At 43.1% G+C, this 21101-nt stretch overlaps 1 protein-coding gene across 29 annotated transcripts in view; it reads left to right on the plus strand.

Annotated features, from left to right (window-relative positions):
• The window catches only part of MICAL3 (microtubule associated monooxygenase, calponin and LIM domain containing 3), a 231084-nt gene that overhangs the window by 10301 nt on the left and 199682 nt on the right, over nucleotides 1-21101 (plus strand). For 12 of the 29 annotated variants that reach the window (XM_045463997.1, XM_045463995.1, XM_045464000.1 and 9 more), the window contains exon 1: nucleotides 9537-9709. The exons of 2 other annotated variants lie outside the window; for them this stretch is intronic. The gene's annotated coding sequence lies outside the window, so the exon portion shown is untranslated. Of the gene's footprint in view, nucleotides 1-9532; nucleotides 9710-21101 lie in introns of those variants that run through there. 15 more of the 29 variants (XR_006708877.1, XR_006708878.1, XM_045464006.1 and 12 more) reach the window with 4 other exon arrangements.

Below are 21101 nucleotides of genomic sequence, written 5' to 3' on the forward strand. Positions count from 1 at the left end.
GAGAGATAAGAGGACTCAAAATACCATTAAATGTGGAAAAGATGTGGATGCTCTTCTTGTTCCTTTTCTCTTCTTTTTGGGGGAGAGTGGGGTTGATGTTTTTAAATTGTTTTTATTTTTTCTCATTACAAAAGTACGTTCCATAGTCCATTCTTTCCCAAAATGAAAGTGCACAAATAAGCAAAAAGAAGATAAACTCAAACTCCACCCATCCCTCTCTCCACTTAGATGTTCACATGTTAATATTTATCCTTTCAAATTATGTTTCTTTTTAAACTTCAATCTGCTTCCCCTGTGGGGCACTGAGGTGCTTCCAAAAAGCTCTGATAAGGTTGGGCTGAGGGGAGGGGGGAATCGCTGATTCTTCTCTGCATGTAGGAACTGAAACAAGGGGAAAAGGGGCCTCACTTCTTGGAATGCCTTTTTCTATACCTCTCTGTTGAGGGACCACTCAAATAACCCTGCCATAAAACTTCCCTGATCTCTTAAATGGAAGCCTTCTTAGTATCACAAGATAGTACTTTCCACCTGGCAAAGTCCATTTTCTATCTGTGTCTCACTTTCCCTGCCCTATTGTTAGCTCCTTGAGGTCAAGACCCTATGTCTACTTGATCTTGGAATGCCATCAGTACCTACAAGTGCCTTGACCGTAACATGATGAATTAATGAAAAAGAATCGGAAGCTTAAATCAAACAGAACTTCAATGACCTCAAGGGGAGTAAGGAGGATTTGGGATCCTGTATATTCCCTCAGTAGGCACTGGACAAAGGAAGATTTGACATCTTTTCCTTCTCTGAAAAAGGCTGATCCACACGCTCTAGGAAGAGAGAGAGAAAGAGAGAGAGAGAGAGAGAGAGAAAGGAGGAAAGGAAAAGAAAGGAGGAAGGAAGGAAAGGAAGGAAGGAAGGAAGGAAGGAAGGAAGGAAGGAAGGAAGAAAGAAAGAAAGAAAGAAAGAAAGAAAGAAAGAAAGAAAGAAAGAAAGAAAGAAAGAAAGAAAGAGAGAGAAAGAAAAAAGCGGTGCATAGGTGGCGCAGTCAGTTAAGCATCTGACTCTTGGTTTCAGCTCAGGTCATAATCTCATGCTGGTTGTGGAGCCTGCTTAAGATTCCTTCTCTCTCCCTCTGCCCCTCTCCCTGCTCACATGCTCTCTCTCTCTCAAAAATCAAATCAAATAAGGTAAAAATAAAGGGCTGATCCATTTGGATGTGTTCTCTTAAATCTAAAAAATACCAGTTTGTATACCAGCAGTTTCAAGTTTGTTGGTTCCATTCTGAGGCTTTCTCAGGGCATCTTCTACCATTATTCCACTTCCTAAATATGCAGTATCATATGCTCTCTCCCCTCTTCTCTCTTTTCTCAATTCCTTTTATTTTTTTCTCTTTCACAATTGAAAACAGAGCTGTGTAAAATAAGTCCTATTCAAATATAACCCAAGTGGACTGAACTTGACCTATGCCTTATGGAATATTGAAGCTGATGTTTTTATTTTTAAGAGCACTGTGAGCAGCAAAGGAAGGTAGAATTGGAAAGACAGCTTCTGTCCCTCCTCACTGCAAAAGGAACCAATCACAAGGGTATGCATATAATTATACACACACACACACACACACACACACACACACACACGTAAAACACAGCAAGATTTGCTGTGCTTCCTAGAGACTTTCAAGAACTTGGTCTGAGTTGGATTAGGGAAAAGCCTTCTTCAAAGTTACATTATGATTCTAGGAAACTCTATTGTGATGATAGAGTGTGGTAATTCTAGATATTATTTTGCAGCAACTCTGGTGACTAGAGATTTCTTGTATAGACTGTCTTGGTTTTTGCTTGCTCATACTTAGAATTTCTGATTACAGAACATACATACCAATGATGTGGGACAAACACTTCTTAATTTTTTGACATTGTATTGTGGAAAATTAATGCAAAAGTAGATTTGCAAACTTTTCAAGTTGCATTTAAACATCATTTTTCCTGGGATGGTGAAACTTGCAAATCAAGAATTAGTTAGATTTAATTAGTTTTAAAAAATCTATTTTTGTAACCTACTATGAAATGTTAGCCTAGGGATAAACCCCAGAACCCAGAATGTCTTCCAGCTCTGGGACATCCCAGTCCATGGTCCCCTTGGCTTTTCTCCAAAAGACTGTTGTTTCAACCCAGTCTTTGGTGTAGAAGAGGAGAGAAGCAAGGACATCAAGCTTTTCACATCCTCATGTCTTCATAGGGCCATATGACAATGCATGTAGCCCAGGAATCAAAATTGTATCAAATCATCTTCTTCCTCTCTCTTCACTCTCTTATCCTATAGATAGAGAAGATAGGCCTCTGAGCCTGTCCAAGGAATCCTGGGAGACTTTAGGCTACATGTAGCTTGGGATATCCCTGGAGCTGCCTTAAAGCTAAACACCTCTGGGGGTCATGATGAACTGAGCTAGTGGCAGTAATGGGTGTGATATTTGTAGTACTTGGGCTGAGTTCCTATTGAACTACAGAATCCATCCACAGCCAGTGTTTCAGTAAGCATTTTTTCTTTGCCATGAGAGAAAGCTGGCCTGATCTAAGTTAAAAAATAGGGCGTAATTACTGTTTCATATAACTGGCCCCATGAGACTTGATTCAGGGCTCACAGATGAGACCAGGTCCAGCTCTACCTCTCTCCATTTCTCAACTCCACTCCTTCTGGTTTGTTCCTCTTGCAGGCCAGGTCTACCTCATGGCCCCAGATGGCTGCTAGCAGCTCCCAGAGCTATCTGTATCCCACTTCAAGTCCAGAGAAGGGTTGTGATCAATACAAGCAAACTACACTGAGAATGGGGGAGGGGTAAATTCTTCAATGGGATATTAGGCTTGTTGATGCTGGAGAAAAGGAGATCATGTAAAGGTCAACCACAAAACAAAGATAAAGCCAAGGGACAAGAAAGCTAAGCAAGAGCTGAGAGTAATATTGAGTGGATTAGTCAGCCACTCAATATAGAGGATGGACTGCCAGATTGGCCCATCTTGGACTTGTCCCCATCACAGAATTGGGCATTGTTGAAGAAACTCAAATTGATTGTATTTTATTGTTATTTTTAAATGTTTATTTTTGAGAGAGAGGAGTGGGGAGGGGCAGAGACAGAGGGAAACACAGAATCTGAAGTAGGCTCCAGACTCCAAGCTGTCAGCCCAGAACCCAATGCAGGGCTCAAACCCACAAACCATGAGATCATGACCTGAGCCTAAGTTGGACATTTACCCAACTAAGCCACCCAGGTGCCCCTCAAACTGATTTTAATATTAGCCAGTAGTAAGTATAACTTGGGTCACTGGTATCCGTTTTAGTTGAAAAAGTTTCTATGCATGGATTTGTTACCCATTTCAAAGTTATAATGTATAGGTTTATGTGTTGTTTTGAGCCATCTGTTCCACTACCTTTTTTATTGGTTCAGGTGAAATGATACTGAGTTTGTCTGAGCATTGATCATTTGGCAGATTCTACTCTGATTTTTCTATAGTTTTTCAGGGATTTGGGAGAAGAATGGTTGAATGAGGAAAAGGGAAACACTCATTTTGTGGTTTAATTCCAGGGCACTTGAAAGGAAAAATGCATATTTATTACCTTGGCAGGTAAAAATACACACTATAATAATTTATACAACGAGATGTTTTTCATCTGTCAAATTGACAAGGATTACAAAAGAAGACAAATGCCTAGGATTGATGAGGGTTCAGAAAAATAGCCCCAACATACCTTGCTGGTGAGAAAGTAACTGGTGTAAACTTCCTGAGAGACAATTTGGCGATATAAATGAAACATTTAAAAATGTGCATGTCTCAGCAAAGGAAACAATCAACAAAACTAAAAGGCAACCAACGGAATGGGAAAGATATTTGCAAATGACATATCTGACATAGGGCTAGTAACCAAAATCTATAAAAAGCTCACCAAACTCCACACCCAAAAAACAAATAATCCAGTGAAGAAATGGGCAGAAAACATGAATAGACCCTTCTCTAAAGAAGACATCCGGATGGCCAACAGGCACATGAAAAGATGCTCAACGTCGCTCCTCATCAGGGAAATACAAATCAAAACCACACTCAGATATCACCTCACGCCAGTCAGAGTGGCCAAAATGAACAAATCAGGAGACTATAGATGCTGGAGAGGATGTGGAGAAACGGGAACCCTCTTGCACTGTTGGTGGGAATGCAAACTGGTGCAGCCACTCTGGAAAACAGTGTGGAGGTTCCTCAAAAAATTAAAAATAGACCTACCCTATGACCCAGCAGTAGCACTGCTAGGAATTTACCCAAGGGATACAGGAGTACTGATGCACAGGGTCACTTGTACCCCGATATTTATAGAAGCACTCTCAACAATAGCCAAATTGTGGAAAGAGCCTAAATGTCCATCAACTGACGAATGGATAAAGAAATTATGGTTTATATACACAATGGAGTACTACGTGGCAATGAGAAAGAATGAAATATGGCCCTTTGTAGCAACATGGATGGAACTGGAAAGTGTGATGCTAAGTGAAATAAGCCATACAGAGAAAGACAGATACCATATGTTTTCACTTTTATGTGGATCCTGAGAAACTTAACAGAAACCCATGGGGGAGAGGAAGGAAAAAAAAAAAAAAGAGGTTAGAATGGGAGAGAGCCAAAGCATAAGAGACTCTTAAAAACTGAGAACAAACTGACGGTTGATGGGGGGTGGGAGGGAGGAGAGGGGAGGTGATGGGCATCTTTTGGGATGAGCACTGGGTGTTGTATGGAAACCAATTTGACAATAAATGTCATATATTAAAAAAAAAAACAAAATAAAATAAACTTTAAAAGATAAAAAAATAAAAATAAAAAAAAGTGCATGTTTTTGACCAAGGAATTCTATTTCTAGAAATACTAGGAAATAATCAAACATATATAAACATTTACATATATGAATAATCCTTGAAGTTACATATAATAATGAAAAATTGGAAATAATCCATGACTGGAAGTAAAATCTTGGTTAAATAACTTAAAGTATAGCCACTTAAAGTGCAGCCACTTAAAATCATGAATTAGAATTATTGGCATGGGAAAATTCCTAGTCTATTGTTCAGGAGAAAGTAGACTGCAGAACAGTTTGGTCAAATTTTATTTAAAAGATACATACAGGGGCACCTGGGTGGCTCAGTTTGTTAAGTGACCAACTCTTAATTTCAGCTCATGGCTGTGTGATCAAGCCCTACATTCAGCTCTGTGCTAAGTGTGGACCCTTCTTGGGAATCTCTCCCTCTCCCTCTCTCGCTGCCCCTCTCCCCCACTTGCTTTCTCTCTCTCTCCCTCTCCCAAAATAAATAAATAAACTAAAAAAAAAAGATACATACAAAAAAAGAAGACACATACCAAAGAAAACATAGGAAAATACGTTACAATAGTAACAGTGAAATGCTGTTAAGGGTAATGGGTAATTTTAAATTTTTTGTACTTTTCTGTATTAAAATTTTTTTAAACAATGAACATGTATTACTTTTGAAATCAGAAAAAAAATACTTTCTTAAAGTAAGACAGAATGACAATTCTTCTAATGCCCAAATTATGGATTGATATTATTCCCCCTACTGTTTTATACATGTCTAGTTATTTCTGGGTACCCTACATTTCTCCACCTTCCTCCCCAATATATATGCCCATCTCTCCCACCCCTGCCCTCGCCCAGAATTCAGCCCAGTGGTCCTCATCCTATTCTAGAGGATGGGCCTTCCAACATGAGCTTGCAATTAGACTGGGGATGGAATCCAATCCATTCCTCACCAAGTGGATCTGCTGTTATCAACTTCTCCACTTAATAAACTTCATGTATGGTCCATCAGGATAGCCCCAAACAATCTGATGGTCCTTTGCTCATAGTAGGTGCCCACTAAATGTTACAGTGCATAAATAAAGCATTTAGATAAGTGCATTTGAATGCTCTGTGGAGATAAGAAAAGTCAGGAGAACAATGGGAGTGAAAATTAACTGGACTGACTAGTTCTGGACCAGGCAATGAGCACCACAAGTATTGGCTTCAGAATTACCAGGCTCAAGCTTCTTGATTGACATTAAAAGTTTACTGGCACGGGGCGCCTGGGTGGCGCAGTCGGTTAAGCGTCCGACTTCAGCCAGGTCCGTGAGTTCGAGCCCTGCGTCAGGCTCTGGGCTGATGGCTCAGAGCCTGGAGGCTGTTTCCGATTCTGTGTCTCCCTCTCTCTCTGCCCCTCCCCCGTTCATGCTCTGTCTCTCTCTGTCCCAAAAATAAATAAACGCTGAAAAAAAAAAATTTTTAAAAAAAGTTTACTGGCTCTCACATCATTTTGCCAGTGTGTCCTCCCCTATGAGGATTTCAGCAGTTTAAAAAGAATGAAGTCATTAGCCCAGCTTCTATTTTCAGGGCTATGTTACAAGTGTCAGTGAAGCAGGATATTTTACTAAACAGCAATTTGGAAACATCCCTGAATCTGTCAGCCCTGCACATAGAGATTCCTTCCTCATAGGCATGGTGCTGGTTCTATCTCCAGGTGTTCTAGGCAGTTGGGGGGGGGGGCAGTTTTTGTTGCTATTTGCTATTGAATTTGCCAGATGTGTCAAAGGCAGTCTCAGAGACAAAATATAAACAATAAGACAGTAGAAAGAAATACATAATGCTTCTCACTCTTTGTAGAAGCCCTCCTTGACTTATTTTCTGCCCATGGTAAGCACTGGTACCATTCTCCCTGGATTCCATGGTGTGGGGTTTGCTGTTATTTGTTCCTGTGTTGCTTATAATTGTTTTCTACTTGTTATATGTGAAAAGATTGTATTCACTCAGGAAGCAGGGATTTCAATGGGAAAGATGGACAACTTGGAAAACCAGACTTAATTACTTACCAGCCTTGTTACCATAGCCAAACTGGTCAGGCTTTCTGAGCTGTAGTTTTCTTTCTCACTACAAACAAACTGCCTCTAACCTGACATGATTGTTTTGAGCCTTAAATGATTTTATAGGTATAGAAATGTAAAAAAAAAAATGGTATAAGTGTATAACATTATCTCTTGTATAGAATGCAGTAGGTTCTTACGAAATAGGAGATGGGGACACCTGAGTGGCTCAGTCGGTTAAGCCTCCAACTCTTGATTTTAGCTCAAGTCATGATTTCAGGGTTCGTGAGTTCGAGCCTCACGTCAGGCTCTGTGGCTCTGTGCTGAAAGTGCAGAGCCTGCGTGGGATTTTCTCTCTCCTTCTCTCTGCCCTTCCCCCACTCATGCCCTTCCCTGACAAAATACATAAATAAACTTAAAAAGAAAAAGAAGTAGGAGATAATATTGCGCTGTGGGATTGTGAAGGTAGAAACTACAGTTAGACCTCTACTGTGTGCACTTGGGCAAATCAGCTTCTCTAAGACTCACTTTCTCTCCACAAAACAGGAATTATAATAGCACTTCATAGATTTGATGTGATGGTGAAATGAAATGATACATGCAGAGCACTTCCCAACAGTACTTAGCACATAGTAAGCATTCAATGAATGTAAGCAGCTGCTGTTGTAAATGAATGAGAGAAGTAATTATGTCAATAAATATTGCACATTGGAGGGGTGCCTGCCTGGGTGACTCAGTCAGTTAAGCATCCGACTTAGGCTCAGGTCATGATCTCGTGGTTCGTGGGTTTGAGCCCCGCGTGGGCTCTGTGTTGACAGCTCAGAGCCTGGAACATGATTCAGATTGTGTGTATCTCTCTCTCTGCCCCTCCTCCACTTGCACTCTGCCTCTCTCTCTCAAATATGAATAAATGTTAAAAAATAAAGAAAACCATAATGCCATTTAAAAAGAAAAGAAAAAAATTGCATATTGGGGCAGAAACTCAGGATTATGGTAGCACAGAATAGAAATAGGAGCTCTATAAGCTAGCAGCTTCTGTTAATCAACTTGGGAAAGTTTCATGGAGAAATAATTGGAGGATGAGTTGGGGGGGGTGGTGTAGAGTTGAGCTTATTAGAAAAATATCCCAGGGGCGCCTGGGTGGCTCGGTCGGTTAAGTGTCCAACTTCAGCTCAGGTCATGATCTCACAGTTTGTGGGTTCGAGCCCCACGTCGGGCTCTGTGCTGACAGCTCAGAGCCTGGAGCCTGCTTCGATTCTGTGTCTCCCTCTCTCTCTCTACCCCTCACCTGCTCATACTCTGTCTCCCTCTCTCTCAAAAATAAATAAACATTAAAAAATTTAAAAAGAAAAGAAAAATATCCCACATACTTCATATAATTTGGAAGAAGGTTGAGTGGATGTAGGGTGAGCAGATGATGGAAGGTCAAAAAGTTCTGAAAAATGAAGGTGGAGTTGGTCTGAAGTTTGGTGGCCAAAACATAGGCCTAGATGCCAGTATAAAGCTCTAAAATAGAGCAGACTAGGACCCCCAAGGGATGTTTTCAAAGTCTTGAATTTGACATGTAATATGACCAAAAGCATAATTGGCCATGTATAGTTGAATGGCATGCCAGAGACCTCAGATAGCACTTCAGCAACCCTGATGAAGACTTTAGCAAGCTCTGGCAGGGATTCTGGACAGTTCAACAGGTGAATTAATTATTAATTGAAACTTTGATGCTGTGGATGAAGAGAGAAGGAAGAAGAAGAAGTGACTTGCAAGAGCAGAAATTATGAGATACTGGGGGTAGTAGGGAGTTGGGGTTCTCTCCACACATAAGAGGAATGCTTTTAAGAGAGGAGGGACAAAGTATATTGAATTTGTCTTCATAAAAGATGGGTTTATACTGTCTGTATAAAGGATTTGGTGCCAGAAGTTCAAAGTTCTTTAAGACGGTGGAGCATGGCGAATATTGAAGAATATATGTAAATATTGCTAATCCCATGCAAAGGATTGTAGGATCACAAAATATGAGAAAGCCCATCAGAGATCACTTCTAGTCCAATATTGTCATTGGATTAGATGAGGAAACTGAGGCAGAGAGATGGAGTAACCTACCCAAAGCCACATACATGTCTGGCTCAATTCTCTCCGTATTTTCTTTTAGCTGTCTAACCCAAACATTTGAGGAGCCCCTAATCTCTTTGTTTCCGGTCTGGCTAGGATTAGTAAAAAGATTCTGGTTTTGTTTTGTCGTGACTTCTGAGGGCAACAAACAAGGTCCCTTTAAACGCATCCTCTCTTCTCCCCATCTGGCAGGTTTGATATGCCCACCGTGCTTTTCCATTGGCCATTTTGTGTGGCTCCTTGCGCCCTTCCAAGATTCACAACCAATCAAATCCTCCCTCTCTCTTGGGCCTGGCTTTGAGGAATGTACCATATGGACCATGAGGGGAAGTAGAGAAGAGGAAGGGAGTGGCAACAGCTCATTTCTTCACCTTCTGCATGTAACCATGAGATTCTGGCAAAGTCTGAGCCTGTAGGTAGCAACAGCAACCCTAAGGATGGGAACCAAGTGCCATTTTTAGAGGCGCACTTAGATCTGTCGCCCCCGAGGCTGGGGCCCTATGGTCAGGGCTCGAAGGCTGCAGCCCCCGCCCTCCCATGTGCCCGCCCAGCCACCAGCGGCGGCGCCGCTGCCTTAGCTGCTGCCGCTGCTGTTGCCCGCGCGGACGCTGCGGCTGGCGTGCTGGCGCTGCGGGACTGCGGGGCTGCGGGCCCGGAGCGGGGCTCGGCGGCCCAGGCCGGCCAGGGGACGCCGGCGCCGAGCGACACACCAGCATGAGACGGAGGTGAGGACCGGGCTTCGGGACCCAGACCGACCCCAACCGTTCCGTGGGGGCCTCATTCCACCAGCGCCCCAAGTGCAGGGTTTCCGGGGCCCCCAGAGGGCGGCTCTAGAGCAGGCGACCGCGGCGACCCGACCTGTGGCTGAAGACCTGCCTCCCCTGGGCAGCCCGGAGGGCTCGGGACCCGCCGTGGGCGCTTGGCGCCTCCTTCTGGCGGCCCCTTGGAGCCCTTTCCGTAGCGGGGCGGCGGACCGACGAGGAAGCCCCTCCTCGCGCTTCCCCGGCCCTCCCGGCCCCTGTCCTTGACCTCCAGGAGTTGAATGTTCGGTCAAGGGCGGCCGCGCGGGCCCCAGAGTTCCAGGGGGAGCTTGGCACTGGCGAAAGCCAGGGGAAGGGGGAGGCTTCCAGCTATTTGTGAGTGGGAGAGTGGCTTGGAATGAGTCTTCTGGGGAAGCCTTGGGGGCGGGGGCGAAGATCTCTTATCTTAACCGGTGTCGGGAGGCTTAGGGATGGAGTGTGCACTGTCCTGCCGCCCCAGCCCAGCCCCTGGGCCATTGGCTTTCCACTGGAGCTGAGGTATGGGGCTCCTCTGTCGCACCGTGGCTGGGCAAGTGCCCGCATCCCGAGGGTAGATCTTGTCCTGATACCCTTGATCGGGGGTCTAGCAGGGGGATGAGTATGGGCTGCTGAGTCGCTATGGTCAGGTGGCCACGAGAGAACCATGAAGTGCTTTTCCCTTTTATTTTCTTATGGTAGTGTTGGACTGGTTGAGATGATGGCAGCCACATACGTCACTTATCTATGAGCCACCGCCCCCCGCCCCCCCCCCTTGCCTAACTGCCTTACAAGGTGATAGCGTTATTGGAGGTCTGTGTGGTACGCTGAAAATTGCTAGTTTAAAAATCACCCTAAGGAGCCCTATACACAGATCAGAGGCTCACCTTCTGTTAGCAGAAAGCCAGACGTGGTGATAGCTTTAGCTTTGCAGGTGCTGGCATGGATGGTAAACTAGTCGTCACAACTGTTTGTTGGGCTCCTCAGGCAAGGTCTCTACCTCATCCCATTAGGGGGCATGGATTAGCCCTATATTTTGGCTGATTTTTCTCCAGAGTCTTAATTCAGGGAAAGCGTTCCAAGAATACAGAACACAATTATGTTCTTTTAACGTTAGTGTTTAACACAGACATTAACCATGGTTAATATAAAGTGCATTAATGTAGAGGTCAGTTGTGAAAAGTGTCCTTTTTAAGGCTTATTACTTTTTTCTTTTTTCGAGAGTTGCAGATGGAGAGAATGGCATTTACACATCGGAACATCAGTGTGTATTTGGTCCCATCTGACAGTTTGCTATGTAGACAATCGTTTAGGATGATGGCTTTGTACCCCAAGGGTGAGAATGAGTTGGGTTTTATAGTGAGAATGATATCTCACTTTGAATTGCTACTGCCAGCAGGAAGGCTTTGCCCTCTCATTACCTGGCCGTACAGATGCCAATTCATTGTGGTTGCTTTCTCTTGTGAGCACATCTGTAAAGATCCTTTAAGAGGATATTATAAATTCTGTATTTGAGTGTTAAATGTACTCTCAGGTCAGTAATTTGGCTTAGGTTGTTTTAGCCCTACAATGAGTTCTTCTTGTGCTTCATTTTTAAAAATTCTTAAACTTTTTGGATAGTGTATTAAATAGCTTCAAGTTAATTCCAGAATTAGTGGAAAAACATAGTTTGAGTATTCCTCTTGCAAAGAATCTTTAGGAACGGGGACCTTGTTCCTATCCAAGACTTCTTTGTGTGTTCACAACACTAACCTTTGAAATGTCTAGAACTTGTTTGTCAGACTGTGATTTTTTACCCCCAATTGGGATGGTTCCCATTCAGTGAGGACTGCTTCATGGTGTTTGTAGATGTGGGAGAGAAAAATGGGCTTTGGAATAATATATATACTTAGTTCAGTGCCTGGCATATAGTAGATGATTAATAAAAGTAGATAAATTTTTTTTTTCCCTCTTTGGGTTTGGGAGACAGACATGTGGTTGATGAATCGGATGCAGTTTTGCATGCTTCCTTCTTAAGTTAGGAAAATTAGCCACCCTCCCTTCCCACCTTAACCTCTAACTCTAACACCACAATTTTTATAGTAAGTTAAAAATGAAACTCAATGCCTGGACCTAAAAGTAAAAATCAAACAAGGAAAAAAATTGAGTTCTTCTTCCCAGCTCACATATTACATTTTAAACCACTCAGTATAGGAGAGAAAGTGGTGGTCAGAATTGACCCTTTCTTGGGTCTTTTGAGCAGTCATCCTGCAGATAAGGATTTTGGTTGTTGTTGGTTTAACATGTCAAGTGGAACTAAAAACCTTTTCTAATTTCTCCTGACACTGGTGCCTGAGAAATGGCCCAGGATGGTTGAAGCTTGACCAACAGACAGGGGCACAGTCTTAGATTTGGTGGGCTTTATAAGAAGAAGCCTTTTACTTCTTCCTGCTTTGGCAGGCTCATTGTGAGCAGATTAAAAGGCTATCAAACCTGATGTTCTTGAAAGAGAAAGAAATGTCACTGGTTTATTTATGTCCAATAATATTGGGTGTGACATTTTAATAATAATAATCATACTCTGGATTCACTTATTTTTTCTTTGTAGAAGTAAAAGCTTCCTTGTTGCCTTTTTTTTTTTTTTAATGTCTTTATTTTTGAAGGAGAGAGACCAAGCATGAGTGGGGGAGGGGCAGAAAGAGAGGGAGACACAGAATATGAAGCAGGCTCCAGGCTCTGAGCTGTCAGCACAGACCCTGATGCAGGGCTTGAACTCATGAGATCATGACCTGAGCCGAAATTGGACGCTTAACCAACTGAGCCACCTAGGCAAACCCCAGCTTTTTCATTGCCTTTTATCTCATAGATTCTTACTTGTCTCTGAGATGTTCAGAGTTTAGTACAGTTTATTATTCCCATTTTATAGATGAGAAGGTGGAGGTGACATAATTTGCTCTCAGTCGCAAGTGAGGTGGGGCCTGAACTGGATTTGAATTTAGTTTTCCTTCTTATATTACATTTAATTGATACTTTTGTAGGGAAAAACCCCCACTTTTTTTTTTTTTTTTTTTGGAACTTGACGGACTTAAAGATAACAGACCATTGTGCTTTTCTGATTGACTAGACAGCTACGGATAGTTGATGCTTATTGAGTGCTTAAGTATGGGAGTCTGTGCTAGGTACTTTATGTATATTACCTCATTTATTCCTCACAACAGTATACAAGGTAGGGCTTATTATTACCCCCAGTTTTATAGATAATGAACTAGGGTTTGATGAGACCCTAGGTCAAAGGAGTGACAGAAAGCAGGGCTGGCACTCAGACCTGGGCTGTCTGATTTCAAAGTGTGTGCTCTTAACTCCCATGCTTTAGTGGGTGACTAAGGAGCAGACGTCAGAGTCCCTAATTCCTGTTGCTGGTGCCTGGGACCTGAGGAGCTGTGATTGTACTGGGGCTTTATTTTTCACCGAAGTAAAGTTTTCACATCCTGGAGTTTTCTTGTACCACAAATATTCCTCTAGCCAGGTGGAGGGTCATTACTGTAGAAAACATAATCAGAGCTGAAAAAGCATCTATATTTGGAGAGTACGAAGTATTTATTAAGACCAAAAGGGGAGAATAGGGAAAGAGAGAATCAAGGTGGTTTGTTGACAGGAAATTTGTGATATTCTAACACAGGGGATGTCTTTAGTACCCCGGCTTTTTAACTTAAGCTGTGGGTTGAAATTGTAAACCAGGAGGCACAGCAGGACTGGGCTAGAATCTGTGTAGTATTAGGCTCTCAGTTTCTACTTTAGATGGCAAAGTTGAAAATCTGATTCCTTTTCAGTCTTTAGCTTCCTTAAACAATACAGTACGTTGTGGGAATGGTGGGGATATTGTTTGGAGTTTTACCTAAACTCTTTGTGGACTTCCCCTTCCTTCTATCCCCTCCCCCACCCCACCCCCCATCTTTGGTTCCACTTTTCAGAATTCAGCTCTGATTCTGTAGAATTGGGTGGAATCGTGGAGGGTGTCAGGCTCCAAGATGCTTGGGATACACCGATGAATAGAACACCCTTACCCCTGTGGGCTCAGCAGTATATGACTTGTTTTCTTGGTGTGGGCTTTAGCTGTCTTGGCTATGAAGGTTTATAGTCATCAAGAAACTGGGAACGTAGGACAGGGAAACTTATCACCCCAAACCCTGTAATTGATTGACTTTTTGTCATTGGCAAGTCAGAATTTCCCAGAGGAGAGAAAATTGCCACAAATACAAAAAAAGGAAAGCGGTGGTAATCAGATTACAGAAGGGAGGAGAAGTAGGACTGTTGGTCTGTACCTTGCTGAGAGGCGGAAGGACAGGAGCTTCTGCTGAGTATTAAGTTCTGTGGTAAGAACAGCTATGTCTCCCTGCATCCCTCTTGCAGGGCCTGCTGTGTCTGTCACAGCAGGGAGAAGCGAGCATGTCTTAGTATGTGAATGAAAACCAGGAAAGGCGTCTTTCTGCATTAGATGGGTCTACAGAGGTCTGTCGTTTTTTTGTATATTGTATATCCAGTGAAGAATATGGTTTGGTTAACTCTGGAAGGAGAGAGACAGCCGGTGGTTAACTAGTAGCTTTTATTGACTTCCTTACTACTTTAAAATAAATAATAACTGAAAGGCAAAGTGAAACTTTGGTCCCAGCCTTGCCCTCTCTCCTGCCCTGCTTCTCTTCTGTTGATTTAAGTAAAGTATGGAGGAGGCTTGAGGGGAGGTAAAGTATGGGGAGGACTTTCCTATGTTAGTGTTGGAGCTTAGGAAGACAGGAGGAGCAGAGTAATCCAAAGGGAACATTAAGAGTAGCCAATAACTTGGGGCACCTGGGTGGCTCAGTCGGTTAAGTGGCTGACTTCAGGTCATGATCTCATGGTTTGTGAGTGTGAGCCCCATGTCTGGCTCTGTGCTGACAGCTTGGAGCCTGGAGCCTGCCTCAGATTCTGTGTCTTCCTCTCTCTCTGACCCTCCCCTGCTCACACTCTGTCTGTCTCTCTCTGTCTCTCTGTCTCTGTCTCTCTCTCTCTCTTCAAAAATTAAATAATTATTAAAAAAAAAAAAAAGAGTAGGCAGTACTTACTCCTAGATGCTGTAGCCCCTCTGGGTTACAACAAACCTTCAGCACAGACTGCTTCCACAAAACACTGACTTGTAAAATCGACTGCACTCCTCCCCATCTTCCCCCCATTTCAACCACCTCTACCACCAGAGCTGCCTTGTGATTGAGAATTGTTGGGTTTGTGAGTGGAAAAGGAAAAGAAGTGAGGAAGGTAGCATCATGATGATAATGACATTAGCAGTGGTAGCAGCACAGACAGAGAGACAAATTGTGTATCAGGCTCCACATGGATGAACTCATTCAGTCCTCACAGCAACCTTGGAGGACAGGTACTGTTATGATTCCTGCTTTGTACATGAGGAAGCCAAGGCACAGGGAGCAGTGACTTACTGAGTGTCTCAGTTAGAAAGTGGTGGAGACAGACTTCAGACTTAGGCATTTGGTTCCAGACTTGTGCTCTCATAGACCAGTGAAGGGGCCGCTGACTTGAGTAGACTTGCACCTAGAAGTTTTCTCCATCCTGAGGGTCACCTTTCCTCTCTTCCAACCTCCCCTTCATTTTCACATTTAATCCCGTTCTTTTAAGTTACTGATCTGAAATGCTACAGGAGAGATGTATTTAGGTTAACTGGCTTCTTCCTTTAAAATTGGGGCAGAGTCAGAGAAGGTAATTTTGAAGCATTTAGAGAACACAGGCCCAGGTGGGCTTCCAAGAAGGGATACCTAGGACAGTATAAGAGTCTTCAGAGACTTAGGGGCTGGATCATGGGATCTGGAAAGAATGCTGATGACAGCTCTACTTCTAGAAAAGATAAGGAACCCTTTCCTTTCCCTCCTCTACCTTTTGTCTTGGCATGGGTTGCTTATTCCCAAGACCTAGAACTTAAGCAACCCTCTCATTGCCCTAGCTTTATGGATGATTAAAAAAAAAATTTTTTTTTAACTTTTATTTATTTTTGAGAGACAGAGAGAGGCAGAGCATGAGCAGGGGAGGGGGAGAGAGAGAGGGAGAGATACAGAATCTGAAGTAGGCTCCACGCTCTGAGCTGTTTGTTAGCACAGAGCCCAACATGGGGCTCGAACTCATGAACTGGAGACCATGACCTGAGCTGAAGTCAGACACTCAACCGACTGAGCCACCCAGGCGCCCCCCCCCTTTTTTTAAATTCTTTTTTAACATTTATTTATTTTTGAGAGGCAGAGCACAAGCAGCGGAGGGGGAGTGGATAATTTTAATTTCATTTACTTACTTAAATAAATTAGTCTGGGGTCCTAACCATGTTTGGAACAGAACCTTTTACCCAGTTTGGTCATAACTGATCAAAGTCATTATTTCCCTGTGAAAAAGGAAAAGGGAAATAGTGTGACCAGTGACATGGACATGTGTCAGTTCGTTTCCAAAACAGGTTTTTCTCAAAACCAGACTTGCAGAGGAAGGGGGAAAAAAAATCAACTTTCTGCCTTTGGCATTTTAAGTATCTTTAGGCAAGTGAGTGCTGTGGACAATTATGTAGTAATAGCTGTTATTTACTGAGTGTTACTATGGGCTATACACTGTGCCGACTGCTTTAATATGCACACATCATTTCTTAAGTCTTAAGGTAAGTACTGTCACTCCTATTTTACGATAGGAAACTGCTCCAGAGAGGGTAAGGTCCATAAACCCAATAAGTTGTAGAGGCTGGATAACTCTAAATCACTTCATTATAGGGTGAAATGTTGAGGGAGCAAAAGGAAGAGAAAATGGGGAAGAAAAAGACTGTTGGGCAGGAGAAAGAAGTTCATGAGATGGCAACAGCCCCTAGGATTTATTGCACCCTGTGTATCTAGCTTCAGTGAGCTTGGTGGAGCACAAAGAAGTCCATGGACCTCAACCACCTTAAGGGAGCTGGGGAACCAAGAAGTTTGAGAACCTAAGAGTAAATTTTAGGTTACACACTGGGACTTGGTTTCAGTACATATTTATTGAGTAACTACTATATAATAAAGCAAGTGCCAGGTATTAAAACAATGTCTGCCAGCAAGAGGTCACCATATTTCCAGGGCAGGCAGACACAAATGCAGAAAACTATATAGTGTGTTGGGATAAGTCACTTAACTGGCCAGGGATCCCTGAACATGGAGTGGTAAGAAAATTTATATTTACTGGCAAAATATTTCTTTTTGATTCAGTTTTGTTAATTTCATGCACATAAGGTTGAGAATTTCTGAAATTTACCTACCCCCTGTGGCTATTGTTTCTGGAATGTTTGTGTTTTAGCAAACAGAGGATCTCTTTGCAGCCCCTCAGCTGGGGCCACCTCCCTTTCCTGCAGGCTGCCGTTAGGCCCGTCACTACCGTGGATCTGTTGAGTTTGGTGTGCTTGTCCTTGTGTAGTCATTTGGTGACTTGCTTGGATGTATATGTTCTCCCTTGCTAGAGGAGCATGCTGCTGGGCTGTGCCCTTTCCAGGTGTTCTAGTAGGGGAAGGAGCAGTCCTGGGCATGGAGATGCTTTACCAATGTTTTGGGAATTAGATCAGACCATGTCGCCACTATGACTCCTTTCTAACTCTAGGACCACATTACTGTGCCAATAGTGACCTGGGCACCCAGTAGTAGCCTTGTGGTGGTTGGTATCTGCCAGCCCTCCTACTCCTCCATCTTTCTTAAGTATCGCTTTGTCATATGCTATACTTGGAAATTGATATGTTGTGGAAAAGGCCTAATAGGGCTTCATATTGCTTGTTAGGCTTACATACAGTTTTTGCTTGTGTTTTAATCTTTTATAAGACCTTTGGATCTCTATAATCAGCTCCATTCAAGTAGAAATTACTTATCTCTCCTGGAAATTGAGTTGACTCAGTTTGGTAATAACATTTAGGACTCTTTCATATGCGGCTAATGAAAAGTTCTTTCTGTTCATGACCAATGACTCCAGAGTAGGGTTCATCTGCTTAAAGGTATCTCTTGCTTTAAGCAAACTTGATGTATGGAAATTGGATTGACCTCCAAAATATAATAGTCTGTGTCTGTATTCCTTGGCTTTAAATTTAATTCATCACAGCAAAGGAATTTTGCAACAGAATTCCCTCTGTAGGGATTTAAAATTTTACTTTTCTACATACAACTTTTTCAGGCAGTCTGATCTTCCACCATTGGTGGAAATGACTGTGTGTCACTTACCTGCCTGGCTTTCTCCCTCCCCCAGTATACATGCAGCCTCAGAGTCACAGATGTTACTGGGCTCTGTCTTTACAGGCTCCCAGGCCTATCATCCAGGCTTGTTGGTGTGGGAGGCAGAATCAGCTGCTGTTATGACTGTCAGTCAATGTGCATCCTGGTTACGCCCAACTGGCTAGCTTTTGCTCATGCAGTATTCATTTGCGTGCCAGGATTCATCTGGACCATTTCTGTCTGTGGTACCTCACGTGGCTCCATGTACAGTTTCCTTTTATGCTTGTCTCAGGTTATTTTTGCTGGCTTTCATGAGGCCCAAACGTTTGGGCATAGGTAGCAAGGCAAGAAAATCCAGAGTGAAGCATATATAGATTGTTCCCTGCTAGTAGACTGAAACAGGCCAAGGGGGTTGGCTAAAAGCCTTACTTCTGCTGAAGTATGGGACAGGTGGGAAAGGAACTAATATAGCAGGAGTCTACTTTATATATACACTTATGACATTATCTCCTTTAATCCTTTAAAAACAATTTTTTAAAAATATTTATTTATTTTTGAGAGAGATAGAGACAGAATGCAGGTGGGTTAGGGGCAGAGAGAGGGAGACACAGAATCTGAAGTAGGCTCCAGGCTCTGCACCGTCAGCACAGAACCCGACGTGGGGCTTGAACCCACAAGCTGTGAGATCATGACCTGAGCCAAAGTTGGATGCTCAACTGACTGAGCCACCCAGGCACCCCTCTCCTTTAATCCTTAACAACAGTTAAGTATATGGTGCCCACTTAACAGGTTGGGAAACATGAGGCTCAGTGATGTGAGATGACCTGCCTGATTGATACCTCTCAGCTGGTGAATAGTGAAGCTAAATTAGATTTAAAAAACCAAAATGTGGGGGCACCTGGGTGGCTCAGTCGGTTGAGCGTCTGACTTTGGCTTAGGTCATGATCTCATGGTTCGTGAGCTTGAGTCCCAGGTCGGGCTCTGTGCTGACATTGCAGAGCCTGAAGCCTGCTTCAGATTCTCCATCTGAAGTGTCTCCATCTCTCTCTGCCCCTCCCCTGCTCATCTCTCTCTCTCTTTCTCTCCCTCTCCCTAAAAAAAAATAAAATAAACATTAAAAAAAATTTTTTTTAAAACACCAAAATGTGTAGTGGTTAGGAACATGAACACTGGAACTAGACAGTTCTGCATCAGTTTATTAGGGTGTGTGACTTTGTGTTGTTTAACCTCCTTGGGCCTCATTGTACCATCTGTGCAACGGTGTAACAATCCTGTTTATTTTGTACAGTCGTAAGCATTCAAAATTCTGCCAGGTACCCACTGAGCACCTTAAGTGTTAGCTAGTACTATTATTGACTGTTGCTTATGAAACTTGGAGAAGAATACTGAGACACTGGGTTTCTTCTCTTCTGGGGACAGAGTATGTGTGGGTCCATGTTTAATATAAAAGTATCCTCAAATGCCCCCTGCCTTCAACTTCTCTCTGCCTTATTACTCTCAGCCTTATCCCTAGCTCTGCATTCTTTTTTTCTTTTCTTCTTTTGCATTCTTTTTCTTGTTAGCAACTGTGTAGACTTCCTGGAATAATTTGTTCATTAATTTATCATCCATTTGGCCCTTCCTCCACATGTTGCATTGTACTGGGTATCAGGGCAGGGCACAGGTTCATAGAAATATATGACCTTACCCTGTTCATAACTAATGCATCTGCTTCAGAAGATACAATATGAATGTAAAAAACAATTGGGTGAAGAGGAAAGGAAAGCAATGAAATACCAAAGTGGCACAAACAGGTGACTCTACTGTCTGGAGAAAACAAGGATAGTAACTACATTTGATCCTTGAACAACACGGGTTTGAACTGTGTGGGTCCACTTATGTGAGGCTTTTTTTTTTTAATTATTTTTTTTTCATGTTTATTTCTGAGAGAGAAACCAAGCATGAATTGGGGGAGGGGCAGAGAGAGAGGGAGACACAGAATCAGAAGCAGGCTGCAGGCTCTGAGCTGTCAGCACAGAGCCCGACAAGGGCTCACAAACTGTGAGATCATGACTTGAACCAAAGTCAGTCGCTCAACCGACAGAGCCACCCAGGCGCCCCGAAGCTGTTTTTGATAAGTACAACATGGTACTATAAATGTATTTTCCTTATGGTTTTTAAATAACACTTTCTTTGGCTTACTTTATTATAAGAATATAATGCATGGTGCATATACATACGAAATATGTGTTAATCAACTGTTTAAGTTATCAGGAAGGCTTGTGGTCAACAGTTGACCCTTAGTGGGGAGTCAAAAGTTATATGCAGATTTCCAGCTGCATGGGGGTCAGCACCTTAAGTTGTCCATTGTTCAAGGGTCAATTGTATTACCTTTTGAGAACTTACTATATACCAAGAACTGGTTTAGATGCTCTACATGCATTGTCAGCCCTGCAGGTTAGGAGATACTATATCATCCCTGCTTTATAGAGGAGGACTCAGAGATACAAGTATCTTGTCCAAGGACACATAGCATGTGCATGGGAGGTGCCTGGGGTTTGAACCCTAGTCCACACTGACTCCCGTGGGCCTATAGACTGTGTCCCAGGTCACTATTAGGATTGTCTAGGTGCTGGTGTGAGCAAAGCTTGGAGTGAGAGTAAGCAGGATGCATTCACGGCAGCGAGAAGGCCAGCCTGACTGGGTGGGAGTTAAGTTTAGTGTTTGGGGATTGCCGTGCCACTGTCTGTCTGGGTGTTGGGAGATGAGTAAGACGTGTTCCTTGCCCTCTGGAATCTTACTGTAGCTGGGGAGACAGACACACAAATAGATGATTTCAGTGTAGTGTGGTAAGAGCTGTGATGAGGGTAAGTATAGGGTGCTGTGGAAACACAGGAAAGGGAACCAGGAAATGCTCCCAGAGTCTTGAAAGGAGGGCTTAGCAGCTAAAGGCAAGAAGAGTTTTCTTTTTTTTTTTTTTGTTTTTTTGTTTTAATGTTTATTTATTTGGGGGGGAGGGATGGAGAGAACATGAGTGGAGGAGGGGCAGAGAGAGGGGGAGACAAAGAATCCAAAGCGGGCTCCAAGGCTCTGAGCTGTCAGCACAGAGTCCGATTCGGGGCTCGAACTGACGGGCAGTGAGATCATGA

The sequence above is a fragment of the Leopardus geoffroyi genome, chromosome B4, assembly GCF_018350155.1.
Source record: "Leopardus geoffroyi isolate Oge1 chromosome B4, O.geoffroyi_Oge1_pat1.0, whole genome shotgun sequence".
Taxonomy (NCBI): domain Eukaryota; kingdom Metazoa; phylum Chordata; class Mammalia; order Carnivora; family Felidae; genus Leopardus; species Leopardus geoffroyi.